Below are 16877 nucleotides of genomic sequence, written 5' to 3'. Positions count from 1 at the left end.
TTTTGAAAGGACCAGGACCGTGGGTTTAGATATCGGGATGGGCGGGCAGGCAGGCAGGCAGCCACGCGTAGCCCGTCCGTTTTGGACGGTTTCCTCACATTCTCGTTTCGAGAAGATAGCCAAACCTGCTCTCCCGCCACTTCAGTTAACACCACAAACCAGTAGTGTTATGGATTTAACAATTAATTGTTCGGTTGAATGTGTGGCATTTTTAAAATGTAATGTTATTATAATTATAGATATAGAGGATTGTCCAGCAGGCCGAGGCAAACAGGAAGTCAACAAAAGCAGCAAAACCAGGGAGCTGGACGGGACAGATTGCATTTGTCTTCAGTGTGGAAGGTTGTCACTCTCGAACTGGCCTTCTCAGCCACACTAGATGCTGTTCCAAGTCCTCCATACAGAGCACGTTACCATAGTCTCTCGAGACTGAAGGATGCCTAACTAAGATGATACCTATCATTTATAGCTTGTTTTCTACGTATTTAAATATAGGCATAAGTAGTGTGCAGCTACATTTTAATATCAGCAGGAAAATATTCAGCAGGACATTTGAAAGAGCATTGTTTAAATGCTACGGGGGCAGTCTTAAACATCTATGTCTAGAAAAAAGGCACAACACATGACAAACTACTCTTGTTCATAAAGTCTTAAAAATTTAGACAATATTTCAGATGTTTCTTTGTTTTGCCATAGTAAAATTTATACTGAAAAGGGTTACTTTACCCATATGCCAAATATGTTTATAATATGTTACCTACATATTAAGAGGTATTCCCTTTCTTTCCATCTGTCTGCATGTATCTGAAGAACTTTGACTCCCTTCATGCTCAGAATAAAAGTCACACGAATACCTGGAATTAAGGAGAGAAATTGATTGAAGATGAGGGAAGAGAGAAGGTACCTGCTATAGGTTCCTTAAGGTTTGAATTGTGGGGCGGGGCTTTGTTGCGGTGCTGCCAGCAACTCCAGAGAGGAGCCCTCTCTGGAAAAAGCTGGAACCCTCCGGTCCGGGATCCCCCTTTTGAAATGGGGATCAAAGGAGAGTCTAGAAGAAGTCTCTCTGAAGCAGATGGTGAGCAGCAGAAGGAGAAGAAAGGGAGGCAGACCCGGACTTTTTTCTTCTGAAGAAATCACCGTGCACGGACTGGAGCGGGCGCCATTTTTTGGCACTGAGCCGCGAGGAACCCTTTACCGGGGGAGAGGAGAGCAATCAATATAAACTAAAAATATATAACAAGTAAGTAAGCCGAAGCCTCTGATTTATGAAACAGCCTCATTAAGCTGAAATAAGAATGAAAATATTTGGCTGAAAGAATAAACGCAGCGGCGGGTTTATCTTATCAGTCTGACTCAAAAGTGAAACTAAGCTTCTCCAAGTGAACTGTTAAAACACCAGGCTGATTCTAAAGCCGAGAGTCTGAGATGGAAAAATAAATCTTATGTTTCTGGAGAAGAATCCCAGACAGCAACACCGTCTGACTGGATTTAAGAGACTTCGGTGGATGCAGTGTGGCTGGGATACGTTACTCTTTGCCTTCTCTGGACTTTGTGAACTATAAATAACAGAATCTGGTGGTTTTCGGGAGAAGGAGCTGACGTGGCCGACTGGACTAAGGAGCATTAAGGGGTTAATGAAGATCACAAGACGAGCTCCAAGGACAATCTACTGGACAGTTTGAGACTCTGTGACTGTTGTTTTGTTTGTGACCGCGTATGAGTCTAATAATAGAAGCTTGCTGAACTCAGGAGAAGAAGAAATAACTGTGTCACGGTTCTAATTGATATTGTATTTGCTGGGCTAAAAGGTGATTTTTATACTACAATATTTGGACAAAGATTGGAGGGAGATCTAAGGGGAGGTTTATGATGAGGGGTGTGAATTGTTGATAAAATTGTGGAAACTGTGGAAGGATTTCTAGGGGGTGATTATTGTGGTATTTATACAAACCCCAAAGCCTGAGATGGACCCCAAAAATTCAAAAGAACAAATGGAGACTTGGTCTGTTCAATCCCAAAGTTCTGGAATAGTGGTGCAAGAAATAGAAAAGGAATGGCAGATTAATATACAAAGGCTAATATTATCAGGGTTCCAGCAAGTGAATGCAGGTCTTAGTAAAATAGAAGATTTGATGAAAGGGACGAAAGAGGGGACAGTAGATGCCAAACAAAACTTAAATGAAGTTGTACAGACTTTAGAATCGTATGTATTAGACATGACACCAGGTAATATGAATGCAGTAGAGAGTTATCCAGTGACCCATGCAGCTTCCAAAATTAAAAAGCATTATGACAAAAATCTTAAGGAGGCAGAGATACTGAAACCAGATAATTTTATGGTGAAAATATGGGAAGTGAAAAAAATGGATATTCTGTCAGATGGGCTGAAAGACTGTTAATTCAAAAAGAAACTGAACGATGGGATGTATTGTATAAATGGCAGCAGCTACCAGACAATGTTGGAATAACATAGAATAAAATTAAAATTAAATGATAAGATAAAAGCAGGAGGGTAATCAAACTGTGAAAAAGCAAAAAGTTGATATGTATTAGTAATATGAATTGATTGGATGATGTTATACTCTATGCTCTCCTATCCCCCAAAACCATTTTTCCTTTCCTATCCCCTCTTTCTTTTTGTACCCTCTATCACTGTTCCTAAATAAATAAATAAAAAAAAAACAGGGAAAAAAAAAAGGTTTGAATTGTGAGGGACATGAGGACAATATAGTAATGGGAAAGACATAGGTGGCAACATAAGAAGAGCCCTGCTGGATCAGGCCAATGGCCCATCTAGTCCAGCTTCCTGTATCTCACAGTGGCCCCACCAGATGCCTCTGGGATAGGGTTGCCAGACGTCCAGCAAAAGGAGGGAATGTCCTCCTTTTGAGCCTAATGTCCTCCATCCGGCAGGCAAAGATAAAAACCTTTAAAATGTCCCGCGTTTGTATATTTTGTGTTATAATTTTGGATGGGAGGGGGAGAGGTGGAATGACCCCCCTCCCCCTGTCCTTCCCCGCCCCCCTGTTACCTGCCACCAGCGCCAGAGCACAACCCTTGCCCCCTCCTGCCACCACGGCGGCTGCTCAGTGATCTGCCATGCCCGCTCTGCCCAGAAAGGCAGTGCGAGTGGAACGCCGCCCACCGAGCCAGGCAGGAGCAAGCAGCGCCCGAGCACATCGATGGGAAGGCAAGCGCCAGCACTGTGTGTGTTCAAAGTCCCTTCTGGGGACTCCAACTCCTACAATCCCCAGCCTTGATCTTATGACCTTTGGGGGAGGGGAGGCTGCCTTATTTGGCTTTGCCTGGTGCTGCTTTCCCCCTGCCTGCGCCGGAGCCTTGTTTGGGTGTCCATATTACCAAGGTTGCCACTGAGCCTGTCCAGAGTGCGAGTGGCCAGGGGATCCTGCAGCCCGGCCAGGGTGGGTTTGGGTTTATTTGCTTTGCTCCCAATTGGAAGCCGCTGTTTCTTGGTAGGCCCCCTTCCTGTTTGTTAAATGAAACATTCAATATGTCCTCCTCTGGCTTCTTTTTTGTCTTTCTATGTCCTCCTCTTGGTACCCATGTATCTGGCAATCCTACTCTGGGACCACACGAGACAAGTAGATACCTGTCAACTGATACCACTTCCCTAATCTGGCATTTTAAGCCTGGAGATTATACATCCCCATCATGGCTTGTCACCTACAATGGACTTTTCCTCCAGAAATCTGTCCAATCCCCTTTTTAAGGCATCTACGTCAGATGCCATCACCACATCCTGTGGCAAGGAGTTTCACAGACTAACAACATGCTGGGTCAAGAAATATTTTCTTCTTTCTGTTCTCACTCTCCCAACATTCAATTTGAGTGGATGTTCCCTGGTTCTAGTTTTGCATGAGAGGCAAAAGAGCTTCCCTCTATCCCCTTTATCCATCACCTGCATAATTTTATATGTCTCAGTCATGTCCCTCCTCAGGTGCCTTTTCTCTAGACTAAAGAGCCCCAAACACTGCAGCCTTTGTAGTTCCACTATGTCTTTTTTGAGGTGTGTTGACCAGAACTGTACGCAATGCTCCAGGTGCAACTTTACCAGTGTTTTGTATAATGGCATAATGTTGGCTGTTTTATTTTCAATTCTTTTTTTAAATGATCCCTAGCATGTGTGAGGGTTCAACTTGAGGCTCCTCTTTCGGTCCAAAGAACTCAGTAGATTTTTCTTGCTTGAAAACAGGTGTAAGATTTATTGGTGCATTTAACAATAAACAAGTGTCTGTGACATGATTATGAGTCTTTTCTCCTTCTGCCAACAGGTCTGGAAGGGGTCTCCAATCTTCAAACAGGAACAGGTTGCCATAAATATTGTTCCATGGTCCCGGTAAATGAGCAGGGTCGCAGTCTCTCACGGTCTGCCCCGTTGAACCTTCCACCAAGGGCACGGTCTCGTCATCCCCATCGCCATTCCACAGGGTTCGTCTCTTGAGGTCTCGGTCCTCCCAGGGTCCTCCCTGTAGTACTTCTTCCCCATCTCTCTTATTCTCCTTTCTAGCCTCTCTCTCCTTTCTCTCTCTACTCTTTCCTTCTCTTCTCTCAACCCCCTCCTCCACTCTCTCGCCTGGACTTCTCCCCAATAAGAGGGTCTGGGGGGAATCTCCCTTCTTCTTCTGTAATCCGCCTCCTCTTTAGGCACTCTCAGCAGGGATCCTCCGTCCACACCCATTCCCAGCCTGGCAGCAACTGCCCCTCCTTCCTTTTTACCTCCCCTGTTCCTGCCTCAGATTTCACCCTTTTCTTCCTTTTCCCCCCACTTTTTCCTCCTGGACCTCTCTTGTTGTCACACCCTGCAAGTTCTCAGTCAACTCCCCTCTTTCTGTCCCTTCCTGAGCTTCTGCCCCAGGTTCTGGTGCTGACTGGGGACTCTCCTCCTTATTCTTGTTATGGGGGAGGGACGGCTCTCCAGCGTGTGGGGCATCCCTCTCACCTTCTGTCTCGCAGCATGGAATTGGCCTCCTTCATTGCCGCCGCACACTGGGTTGACGCTTTCATTGAGCTGTCCACCAGCACACCAAGATCTCTTTCCTGATCAGTAATGGACAGCTCAGAACCCATCAGCTGATAAATGAAGTTTTGATTTTTTGCCTTTTTGTGCAATACTTTACATTTCGCCCATTCTCCCAGTTTGGAGAGATCCTTCTGGAGCTTTTCACAATTCCTTCTGATTTTCACCACCTGGAAAAGTTTTGTGTCATCTGCAAACTTGGGCACCTCACTGCTTATCCCTGTTTCCAGGTCATTTATGAACAGGTTGAAAATCATCGGTCCTAGGATAGATCCCTTGGGCACACAGCTTTTCGCCTCTCTCTATTGTGGAGGTCTTTACTGACTTGAATCCCACTTATTTCAGTGGGTCTGCTCATGTTTGTTTATTATGTGCCATCAGGTCACATATGACTTTTGTAGTAACCGTAGTAAGGCTTTCAAGGTAAGTGAGATATTTAAGGAGTGTTTTTACCAGTTCTGCCCTCACCCACTGAGTTTCTGTAGGCAAGCAAGGATTTGATTCCAGGTCTCCTAAGTTCTAGTCAGTCACTCTGTCCACTACACCACATAGTAAATTGCAGGTCTGCTCTAAGTATAACTACCCTGTTTCACCAAAAATAAGACCTAACCTGAAAATAAGCCCTAGCATGATTTTTCAGGATGCTTGTAATATAAGCCCTACCCCAAAAAATAAGCCCTAGTTATGTGAAACCCTGCCTTCCACCATTGCGCAGCAACCAGAAGACGACATGACTGCATTTGAGTAAATGTAGATGGTTGTACATGAAAACAATAAAACATCCCCTGAAAATAAGCATTAATGCATTTTTGGAGCAAAAATTAATATAAGACCCTGTCTTATTTTCGAGGAAACACAGTAATTCTGGCTCCAACCCATATTGGTGTATGAGACTGAATATTTTTAATGGCCAGTAAATGCTTTGAGACTATTTCTTTAACTGAATTTAAGTGTGCTACAATATAGGAAGGAAAATGCCATGTAAATATGTTCCCTAGCACAATTTGTAGATAAATTGTGGTGCAGTGAGATAATTACATTATTAAAATGAACAAGCAAACGTATTCTGGGGTCGTACAGTCGCTTACTAATTAAACATGGTCAGAAAGACTGTAATTATTGCTTGTTTAGTCTCCCCCTGTTATATAATACTTCACAGTAACCAGGAAGTCCAGATAAAAGCCTAAGCTGACAGAAATTTAAGTAGAAGTGAGTAACAGAGACTTAAGTGGTGACTCAACAATTTTTAGATTTTAGAACTGCATTGAGTGTTTCCTAATAAAATATAGAACAGATTGCCTCAAAGCAATTGGTAAACACATGGCAATATCTGTAAAACACCTATTAACTGCTCAAAAGGATTAATTCCCTCTCTATACTAGCATTTGTCGGTAGTTATTACATGCTGGCCGACATGGCCAGCCCAAGAGATTTTGCTTGCTGAGGCATAGGATAAGAGCCCAACACCATTAAGACGTATAAGGATTGCAGGGCAGGCTAACAGTTTAAGACCAACACATTTATTTAATGGATACAGTCACAATTTCAGAAGCATGAACAAACAAATCAAAAATACAATGTGGAAGGTACCCACAAAAACTCACGTTAGAATTAATCTATTAGTATTAAAGATGTGGCAATTCTTTGGCTTTGTTGTTTACTCTAGGTCAGGAGTCTTCAAACTATGGCCCATGGGCCACATCCAGACTGCCTTGCCTTTTTATCTGGCCTGCTCTGGACTCTAGGACCTTTCCCACCCCTCCCCTGCCTTCCCTAACAGCGCCTGGAAACAGGATTCGTCTCCTGCTGGTCTCCTGCCCTAATACTCTCTTGCTCTCTTAGCCTATCCCTTGTCGGGAAATTGTCCTGCCCTTCTCCAGCCTTCTCTCGTGCGGCCCTCATACTAAAATGTTTGGAGACCCTTTCTCTAGGTAATTAAGCTGTCTATACTGGCTTATGAAGATTTACAACACCTTTTAGAACTGGCACCAAAGAAAGATTCTAGGGGACTGGAATGCCAAAGTAGGGAGTCAAGAGATAAAAGGAACAACAGGGAAGTTTGGCCTTGGAGTTCAAAACGAAGCAGGGCAAAGGCTAATAGAGTTTTGCCAAGAGAACAAGCTGATCATCACAAACACTCTTTTCCAACAACACAAGAGGCGGCTCTACACATGGAAATCACCAGATGGGCAATATCAAAATCAGATTGATTATATTCTCTGCAGCCAAAGATGGAGAAGCTCTATACAGTCAGCAAAAACAAGACCTGGAGCTGACTGCGGCTCTGATCATCAGCTTCTCATAGCAAAATTCAAGCTTCGACTGAAGAAAGTAGGAAAAACCACTGGGCTACTCAGGTATAATCTAAATCAAATCCCTTATGAATACACAGTGGAAGTGAAGAACAGATTTAAGGAACTTGATTTGGTGGACAGAGTGCCTGAAGAACTTTGGATAGAGGCTCGTAACATTATAGAGGAGGAAGCAACAAAAACCATCCCAAAGAAAAAGAAATGCAAGAAAGCAAAGTGGCTGTCCAAGGAAGCCTTACAAATAGCAGAGAGGAGAAGGGAAACAAAATGCAGGGGAGATAGGGAAAGTTACAGAAAATTGAATGCAGACTTCCAAAGAATAGCAAGGAGAGACAAGAGAGCCTTCTTAAATGAACAATGCAAAGAAATAGAGGAAAATAACAGAAAAGGAAAAACCAGAGATCTGTTCAGGAAAATTGGAGATATCAGAGGAACCTTTTGTGCAAGGATGGACATGATAAAGGGCAAAAATGGAAGGGACCTCACAGAAGCAGAAGACATCAAGAAGAGGTGGCAAGAATACACAGAGGAATTATACCAGAAAGATCTGGATATCCCAGACAACCCAGATAGTGTGGTTGCTAACCTTGAGCCAGACATCCTGGAGAGTGAAGTCAAGTGGGCCTTAGAAAGCCTGGCTAACAACAAGGCCAGTGGAGGTGATGGCATTCCAGCTGAACTATTTAAAATCTTAAACGATGATGCTGTTAAGGTGCTACATTCAATATGCCAGCAAGTTTGGAAAACTCAACAGTGGCCAGAGGACTGGAAAAGATCAGTTTACATCCCAATCCCAAAGAAGGGAAGTGCCAAAGAATGCTCCAACTACCGCACAATTGCACTCATTTCACACGCTAGCAAGGTTATGCTCAAAATCCTACAAGGTAGGCTTCAGCAGTATGTGGACCGAGAACTCCCAGAAGTACAATCTGGATTCCAAAGGGGCAGAGGAACTCGAGACCAAATTGCTAACATGCGCTGGATTATGGAGAAAGCCAGAGAGTTCCAAAAAAACATCTACTTCTGCTTCATTGATTATGCAAAAGCCTTTGACTGTGTGGACCACAGCAAACTATGGCAAGTCCTTAAAGAAATGGGAGTGCCTGACCGCCTTATTTATCTCCTGAGAAACCTATTATGTGGGACAGGAAGCAACAGTTAGAACTGGATATGGAACAACGGATTGGTTCAAAATTGGGAAAGGAGTACGACAAGGCTGTATATTGTCCCCCGGCTTATTTAATTTATATGCAGAATACATCATGCGGAAGGCTGGACTGGAGGAATCCCAAGCCGGAATTAAGATTCCTGGAAGAAATATCAACAACCTCCGATATGCAGATGATACCACTCTGATGGCAGAAAGTGAGGAGGAACTAAAGAACCTTGTAATGAGGGTGAAAGAGGAGAGTGCAAAAAACGGTCTGAAACTCAACATCAAAAAAACTAAGATCATGGCCACTGGTCCCATCACCTCCTGGGAAATAGAAGGGGAAGATATGGAGGCAGTGACAGATTTTACTTTCTTGGGCTCCATAATCACTACAGATGGAGACAGCAGCCATGAAATTAAAAGATGCCTGCTTCTTGGGAGGAAAGCGATGACAAACCTTGACAGCATCTTAAAAAGGAGAGATATCACCTTGCCAAAAAAGTCCGAATAGTCAAAGCTATGGTTTTTCCTGTAGTGATGTATGGAAGTGAGAGCTGGACCATAAAGAAAGCTGACCACCGAAGAATTTATGCCTTTGAATTTTGGTGCTGGAGGAGGTTCTTGAGAGTCCCCTGGACTGCAAAGAGAACAAATCTATCAAATCTAAAGGAAATCAACCCTGATTGCTCACTGGAAGGACAGATCCTGAAGCTGAGGCTCCAATACTTCTCATGAGAAGAGAGGACTCCCTGGAAAAGATCTTAATGTTGGGAAAGTGTGAAGACAAGAGGAGAAGGGGACAACAGAGGATGAGATGGTTGGACAGTGTCACCGAAGCAACCAACATGAATCTGACCCAACTCCGGGAAGCAGTGGAAGATAGGAGGGCCTGGCGTGCTCTGGTCCATGGGGTCACGAAGAGTCGGACACGACTAAACAAAATGATACTGGCTGTTGACTGTTACTTTGGCAGTTGTGATAGAATAACACCATCCACCACACTCGAGGTCAGTGGGCTAGCTTTGGGGGCCCAGGGTAGGTCACAAGATGCATATTGTTCCCTCCTCTAACACAGGGGTCCCCAACACCCAGGCCGTGGACTGGTCACAGAAGGACTGGGCTGCCGAGACAGATTTTCGAGGACCAAAGGAACATGTATGCATGTATGTGTGCGTGCGCTCCCGTCCACCCTGCACACACGCACGAATGCACGCATGCCCACCCACCCGCGTGCCTCCTGCATGCATGCATAGACACCCCTCTGGCTCCCCGCCTGCACAGATGCCCACCTGCTTGCACACCCCCTGCCCACCCACCCACATGCCTCCCGCATGTAGAGACCCACCCTGCCTGCCCACATAGACACATGCATGCACGCCCCCTGCATGTACACATGCCCACTCACCCCTGCACGCCCCCCATGTACACATGCATGGGTGTCTGCTACCCCTCACCCCGGTCCTTGGGAGAATGGTCTTCAACTAAACCGGCCCCTGGTGTCAAAAAGGTTGGGACCTACTGCTCTAACACATCCCTGTCTGTCCCTTGTTGCTGCATGCTCATGAAAATACCGCAATGTAGTAGTGGCACGAAGCTCATCTTGTATGAAAGGGTAGTATTTGTGTACATATATCTACCGGGATGTGTGGTGTGGTTTGGTTCTTTCTACCTTCTTGCTGAGGCATAATCTGCTGGTATGCAAAGGGAAAGTGATTGTCCAAGAGAACCAGCCCAGGGCCGTAACAAGAAAGCATTGCTAGCACCAGTTTAGAAGAGTGGGAATAGGGAAATCAGGAAGGATGGGGTAGGAGACCATCCCTCTCGATATCTGCAGCTGGAGTTTGCCAAGTGAAGGGCAGAGAAGGGCAACACGTTTGGGCCTCAAGGTTACTCTCAGATTACTGAGGGTCTTTGCTTTCCGGATGTCATGGCAAGGAGAAGACCAACCTACCCCATTCATTGGGCAGTTGCTGCTCCCAATTCTTCTCCCTCTTTTAAAAAAACCCAATCATCTCTATTTTGATTGTGAGTCTGCGGGCAGGTGCTGTCATATCACATTACTGCAGTACTCAGAAAACTGTAGACATTTCATAGGTTTTAAGTAATAAGAATCAGCAGTGTCCCTTGCTTTTAAAGTGTGTGTTAGAATACAGCCCTATGGATGATGATGTGCAGTGGGTCTTTCTTCTATAGAAAAATGCAAAAGATTGCTGCCTTATCACTCAATTCTAGGCAAAGTCTATATAAGCAATAGGCAGAGTTTAAGAGGGTTTGTACTCTTGTAGATGCCCATAGAGTTGCAGACTAAATGATGTAAAAAGTTGTTTGTTAACATTATGGTTATGATATTGACCATATGGTTTCCCCTCTTTTTTTTTCTGTTAGTATTTGAAGTCACTCACTACCATCTTTTAAGAAAGTTTAAAATTATAGGCCTAATTTATTGGAAAATCTAGTAACAGCAGTCTGAACAGGACAATTTAGGAAAACAAGTGATTTTCTTGACTACGTGGATCTGTTCCAACATTCACATAATTGATGTGAAACACACAACCTTGAATAGTAACAAACACAACTGTAGCAAGGCAGTAATGAAAACAGATGGGAGATTTTAAAAATCTTCATATCTTTTCTACTAGGCAAATTCCAACTCAATAGGAATACTGTGTATCCTTTCAGGAATCAACTATAACATTTTGGGGAGCTGGTTCCAGCTTAGCTTCAAATGTGACAATAATTATCAATAAAGCAGTTGCAATTGGAGTTCCAGTTAAAAGTGTTAAATTTTATGTCATACATGTTATGATGCTAATCAGTGACTGAATGTGGGACCAGTGATTCATATATTCTTTCTAACTCTTAACAGTATAACCATGTTAGTCCTAAAAGACTACAACTTGTAAAGCAAATTGAAACATGGAAGAGGAGGACATACAGGAAAAAAATCCACAGGTTCATTAATCAAGATTATAATTAAAAATCTCTAACAGAGGAATAGCCTCAAACCCCAAGTCTGTTGGAGCAAAGACTAACAAGATTTATGTTAGAAGAGTTAGTCATGTTAGTCTGTACAAGGAAATCAGGCAAAATCCAAAGAAACAAAACAAAAACAACAACAAAAACAACAAAAGGACAAAAACATGTGGCACCGGCCTGGCTAATCAAAGCAGTCAGTCCTACAACAACAGAATGGGCCACAGCAATAATTAATAGGTCTTTTCTTGAGGGCAGGGTTCCTCCTACCCTCAAGGAGACACTCATTAGGCCCATAAGAAAGAAACCTAATTTGGCGGCAGACGAAATTGGCAATTATAGGCCCGTCACCAATGTTTCTTTCATCAGCAAAGTGGTGGAGAGGGTGGTGGCTGACCAGCTTCAGGCTCTTTTGGATGAAACAGATGCCCTGGATCCGTTTCAATCAGGCTTAAGACCGCGCCATGGTACAGGAACGGCATTGGTATGATGACCTGTTGAGGGAGGATCACAGGGGTAAAACATCTCTGTTGGTCCTTCTCGACATCTCGGCGGCCTTTGATACCGTCGACCATGGTATCCTCCTGGCGAGGCTCTCCAAGTTGGGAATTGGTGGCCTGGCGCTTGCCTGGCTCCGTTCCTTCTTGAGGGACCGACCCCAGAGAGTACAGCTTGGGGAGAGTGTCTCGGCCCCATGGAGTCTCAATTGTGGGGTTCCACAGGGGTTGATTATCTCCCCAATGCTGTTTAATATCTATATGAGGCTGCCGGGTGGGGTCATCAGGGGGTGTGGGGCATTGTGTAATCAGTACGCTGATGACACCTAGCTCTACATCTCCTTTTCACCAACTGCAGGAGATGATGTTCTGTCCCTTCAGCGCTGCCTGGGGGCCGTACTGCAGTGGATGTAGGAAAATGGGCTGAGGCTGAACCCGGACAAGACGGAGGTCCTGAGGGTGGGTGCCCCCAGTATCGGCAGCTTGGGTGACTTTGTCTCATTGGGGGGGTGACCCTTGCTGCAAAGAGTGGGGTTCGCAGCTGGGGGATCCATCTGGACCCGGCGCTCACCATGGAGACTCAGGTGGCATCGGTGGTCTGTACTGCCTTTTTCCATCTCTGGCGGATAGCTTGGCTGCGACCTTATCTCGATACGGGGGCGCTCACTACCTTGGTACATGCCCTCGTAATCTCAATATTAGACCACTGTAATGCGCTCTACCTTTGAAGTTGATGCGGAAATTCCAAGTGGTACAGAATGCAGTGGCCAGACTCCTTAGTGGAGCGAGAAAATACCACCATATTTCTCCTATTCTGGCTGTGTTGCATTGGCTGCCCATTCGGTTCCGCATTGACTTCGAAGTCGGTTTAGGGCCTCAATACTTGGCGGAACGCCTACTCCCAACAAGCTCTACCCGTGTCACTCAAGTGAGTCAGGAGGTGAGGCTGAGGAGCCTGATGCCGAGAGAGGCCTGGAAAGAGAAGACATGAAACCGGGCCTTCTCGGCGGTGGCTCCTCGCCTCTGGAACAATTTGCCTCCAGAGATTAACGCGGCTCCCTCGCTGGGTATTTTCAAAAACCAATTAAAAACATGGATGTTTAGGCAGGCTTTCCCTCCAGTTAATCTCTGATTCTCTTCCTTTCTCTTCTTCTTTTGTGGTTTATTTTTCATTTTTTTCTCCATCTTGAAGAATTGGCTATTTAGTGTAATAATTCCTTTTTATATTTATTGCATTATGTGTTGTAAGCCGCCTAGAGTGGTCGCAATGACCATATAGGCAGGATATAAATAGAATAAATAAAAAAATAAAAAAATAGTGTTTTCTGTCTCCTGTGGGAATGTGTACAGTAGAACATAACACCAAACATAGGCCATAAATTACTGCATGTGAGATGTAACCCACACACCTGGGATTCCAAAAACCAATGAATGATTTGAATGTTTTACTTGTGATTTCTGTATTTTATTCTGTAATTTATTTTTTCCATATACTGTATCTGAAGAAGTGGACATGATCCACAAAAGTTCACATTTAAAATATAATACAGTCGTTAGTTTTTAAAATTTATTTGCCATTTCTTTTTGTAGACTGTACCCACTTGCTTCTTGTGGTCTACAGTCCACAAAAGCTTATGCCAAATAAAACTGATGGTCTTTAAGGTGCTGCAACATTCTTTGTTCTTCATAATTAAAGATGACAGAAGATAACAGGATGGATCCTTTTTCTCATAGAAGATGCCTCCTGATGGTGCTGGACTCTAGTGGAGCCTGCCTCCTGCAGCCATTATTACCACAACTGTAGGCTGTCAAGGAACCTACCATTTAACCAACAATTATGTAAATATTGCCTTCAGATGAAAAGGGGTTTCTTTTAAGATTCCAGCTACTAGCAATAGCTACTGTCTGAGTGCTCCACCACCGAGAAGCACCCTGCAGTGCACAGAAGCCTTGTCTTCTTCCCCTTCACCAGGATGTTTACCTTCCCTGTCTGTCTTAGAACAAATTGCAGACTTTCAGCAGCAGGCCTTCATCCTGCCTGTTGTTGTTTCACAGCCTTGGAAGGGGACTCAGGAGCGTGGATAAACAGAGAATGTATGAAAATCTGTTCACATTTTGGTTTTTGGCTATCTGTGTTTCAGTATAATTAGTGCATGTTGTGCACCACAGCATCTCTTTTTACATTCAAACGATCATTCTGAATCTTTAACCTCCTTTGCAAAGAACGATAGTTCTATTCCCATTCAGATTCACTTGGGGTTTTCAAATACTGGATCACCTCTGGAAAACAAGTTTGGTCATTCTTAAGTTCAGAGTTTGGTACCTGATATCCTAAAATTTCTGTTACCTTGAAACACATGTGATCTATGTCCTTCCTTTTTCTTAAAACTGAGATTCAAAGTAGCCCACTTCTACAAGCCTTTCATGGAGGCATGGCAGTCTGGAGAAAAGAAGTTTTTCTGTCCTTGAATCGTAAATCACTCCCGTATAGAGTATGGCTTGAAATGCTAAATAGTTGTGTTTCTCTGGGTTAGTGACAAAACTAGAGGTGTCTTTATAGTGTTAAATATAAAAGGACAAAGGGGAATGGACCAGAAAATTGTCTATATATGGATAGACATTCATGGTCTTCAGAAAAACCATTGGGTCTGCTAGGATGCTGATGAAAACTCTGGCAGAAGACAAGAGGGTGAAGAGAAGGGGAAATGCTCTTAGGAATATTTAATAGGAACATCACCAGATATGACTGGGATGTGTAGTAAGACCTCTATAAGGTCAATAGAGGCCAGGGTCTCTCTATTAGTAAAAAAATGGAAAAGAAGCTGCATTTCTGTAGTGAAAATTAAATCTTTGAGATCTAATAAGACTGAGGATCGTCTTTCTTCTTTAGGACAAAGGGGAAAGCCCACTTAAACTTCTTGAGCCTTTAAGTAGATAATGGCTCCTGTTTGGATGATGTTACCCTGCCAGGGAGAGTCTCTGAGAACACATTCTCATCATTTCACATACACACATTTTATTGAGTGCCCACCTTAAGGTTTAACATGACCTTGAAAGAATGAACACAACTTATTTTTCAGTTATGGGGGCTACAGTGTTCCAGAACTGGACTTCGATTATTGTTTTCCTAAAGGGCAGTGACCTCCGAAGGATATCCAAACTTCTGGTGACAGGAGTCTAATTTAGAATGAAGTAGATTTAAGAAGGATTTATAAAACACATCTAATTTGGTGCATCTGAGGCCTGCTATTCTATTAGATATCAATCCATCTAGTGTTTTGAATCTTGGTATTACACTGTATATTGACTTTTGTTGCTGAGAACTCTTTTGGAAGTATTTTTATTTTTTATATTACTTTGTACCTACTGGCTGAAATCCTGCTGAGCAAGTTACACATATGGTGTAACTTTTAGAATCAAGCTGCCTCAGTTTAAGAAATCTTTACAGACATTATCTGTTGCATACTGAGTCAGATGACTTGGCATGTATTAGATAAGGTCTAGAGAGATGTCTTAACCTATGGCAATTTGTCTCTAATAGTTACACCATTTGCAAAACTGTGCAATGGGAGTTCAACCACTGCATATGAATAATCTTTATATTCTCATTATTCTGTTTATATATTAAGGATAATCATATGCTGTCAAGTCAGTTCTGAGTTATTGTGACTCTTTTCAGGGTTTTTTAATCAGAGAAGTGTTTTACCTTTCCCTTCTTCTGGGGGTGCCCTGAAACTGTGCAGTTTGCCCAAGATCACACAGGCTGGCTCTTCTCCTGGAAGGCATAGCTGGGAATTGAACTGCCAGCCTCTGGCTCCACAATCAGAAACTAAACCAATGAACTATCCAGCTAGCTATTTATATATTAGCCATGATTTATATACATACTAAACTCCTATCACAAACATTTTATTCTGTTTTAAGTGTTCTATATTGAGATCATTGTAACTAATTTTAACTTTTTGATACTATACTTTATTCCAACTGCTTTGCTTAGAAGGGTTGTTTTATTGGGACATAGCTAGAAACACTATGCAACTAGGCTGTACTCCTCCTATGTCTGAGGAAATTGATTCTGGGTTGAAAATCCTGTTTCCCTCCCCACAGTTAGGCATAAGTAGCTAAATCCAAACTGTCACTTCTAATTAAAATAGACCCACTGAATCAATGAGACTTACCGTAAGTGTTAACAAGTCCCATTCATTCCATGGGTCTACTGTAAAAATTAGATTTAGCTCTGAGTTATCAATTTATTGTTCATTAATTATGGAAGACTCTTATCTTCACATTAGATCTCCACTGGTTGTTATTCTTGTTGTTGTTATGTGTGTCAAGTGGCTTCCAAGTTATGGCGACCCTATGAATTAGTGATGTCCCAAGGGTCCTTGTTCAGATCCTCAGAACCAAAGGCCATGATTTCCTTGAGTCAATTTCCAGCTTCCCTTTTTCATGCTGTCTTCAACTTTTTGTAGCATTATTTCCCCCCCAATGTGTGTTGTTTTTCATAATATGCCCAAATTACCCTGCATAAAAATGCATTCAATTTTGACATATTTTTCTCTATGTTTTAGAAGAGGTAGCTATATTAGTCAATGCTAGCATATCAGACCAATACAAAATTAAAAAAAAAGAATGAAGAATACTGTGGCACCTTAAAGATGAACTACTATATTTGCTGTTAGTCTTTAGGTCAGTCTGAGGAAGTGGACTTGTCCACGAAAGCTCACATTAAAATACAGCAGTTACTTTCTAATGTGCCACAACTTTCTAGTCTGCCTGTATGGCAGTATCTAGGGGGTCAAGGAAAAAAAATCCTCCTCAGGATATAAGATTTGCAGACTGTCCCTCAGCTCCTGGCACTGGGCCTACTTCTCATGCTAGTGCTCTTTCTTCTTTCAAAAAGA

This window comes from Pogona vitticeps, chromosome 1 (assembly GCF_051106095.1).
Source record: "Pogona vitticeps strain Pit_001003342236 chromosome 1, PviZW2.1, whole genome shotgun sequence".
NCBI lineage: Eukaryota > Metazoa > Chordata > Lepidosauria > Squamata > Agamidae > Pogona > Pogona vitticeps.
This window is presented reverse-complemented; position numbering follows the sequence as displayed.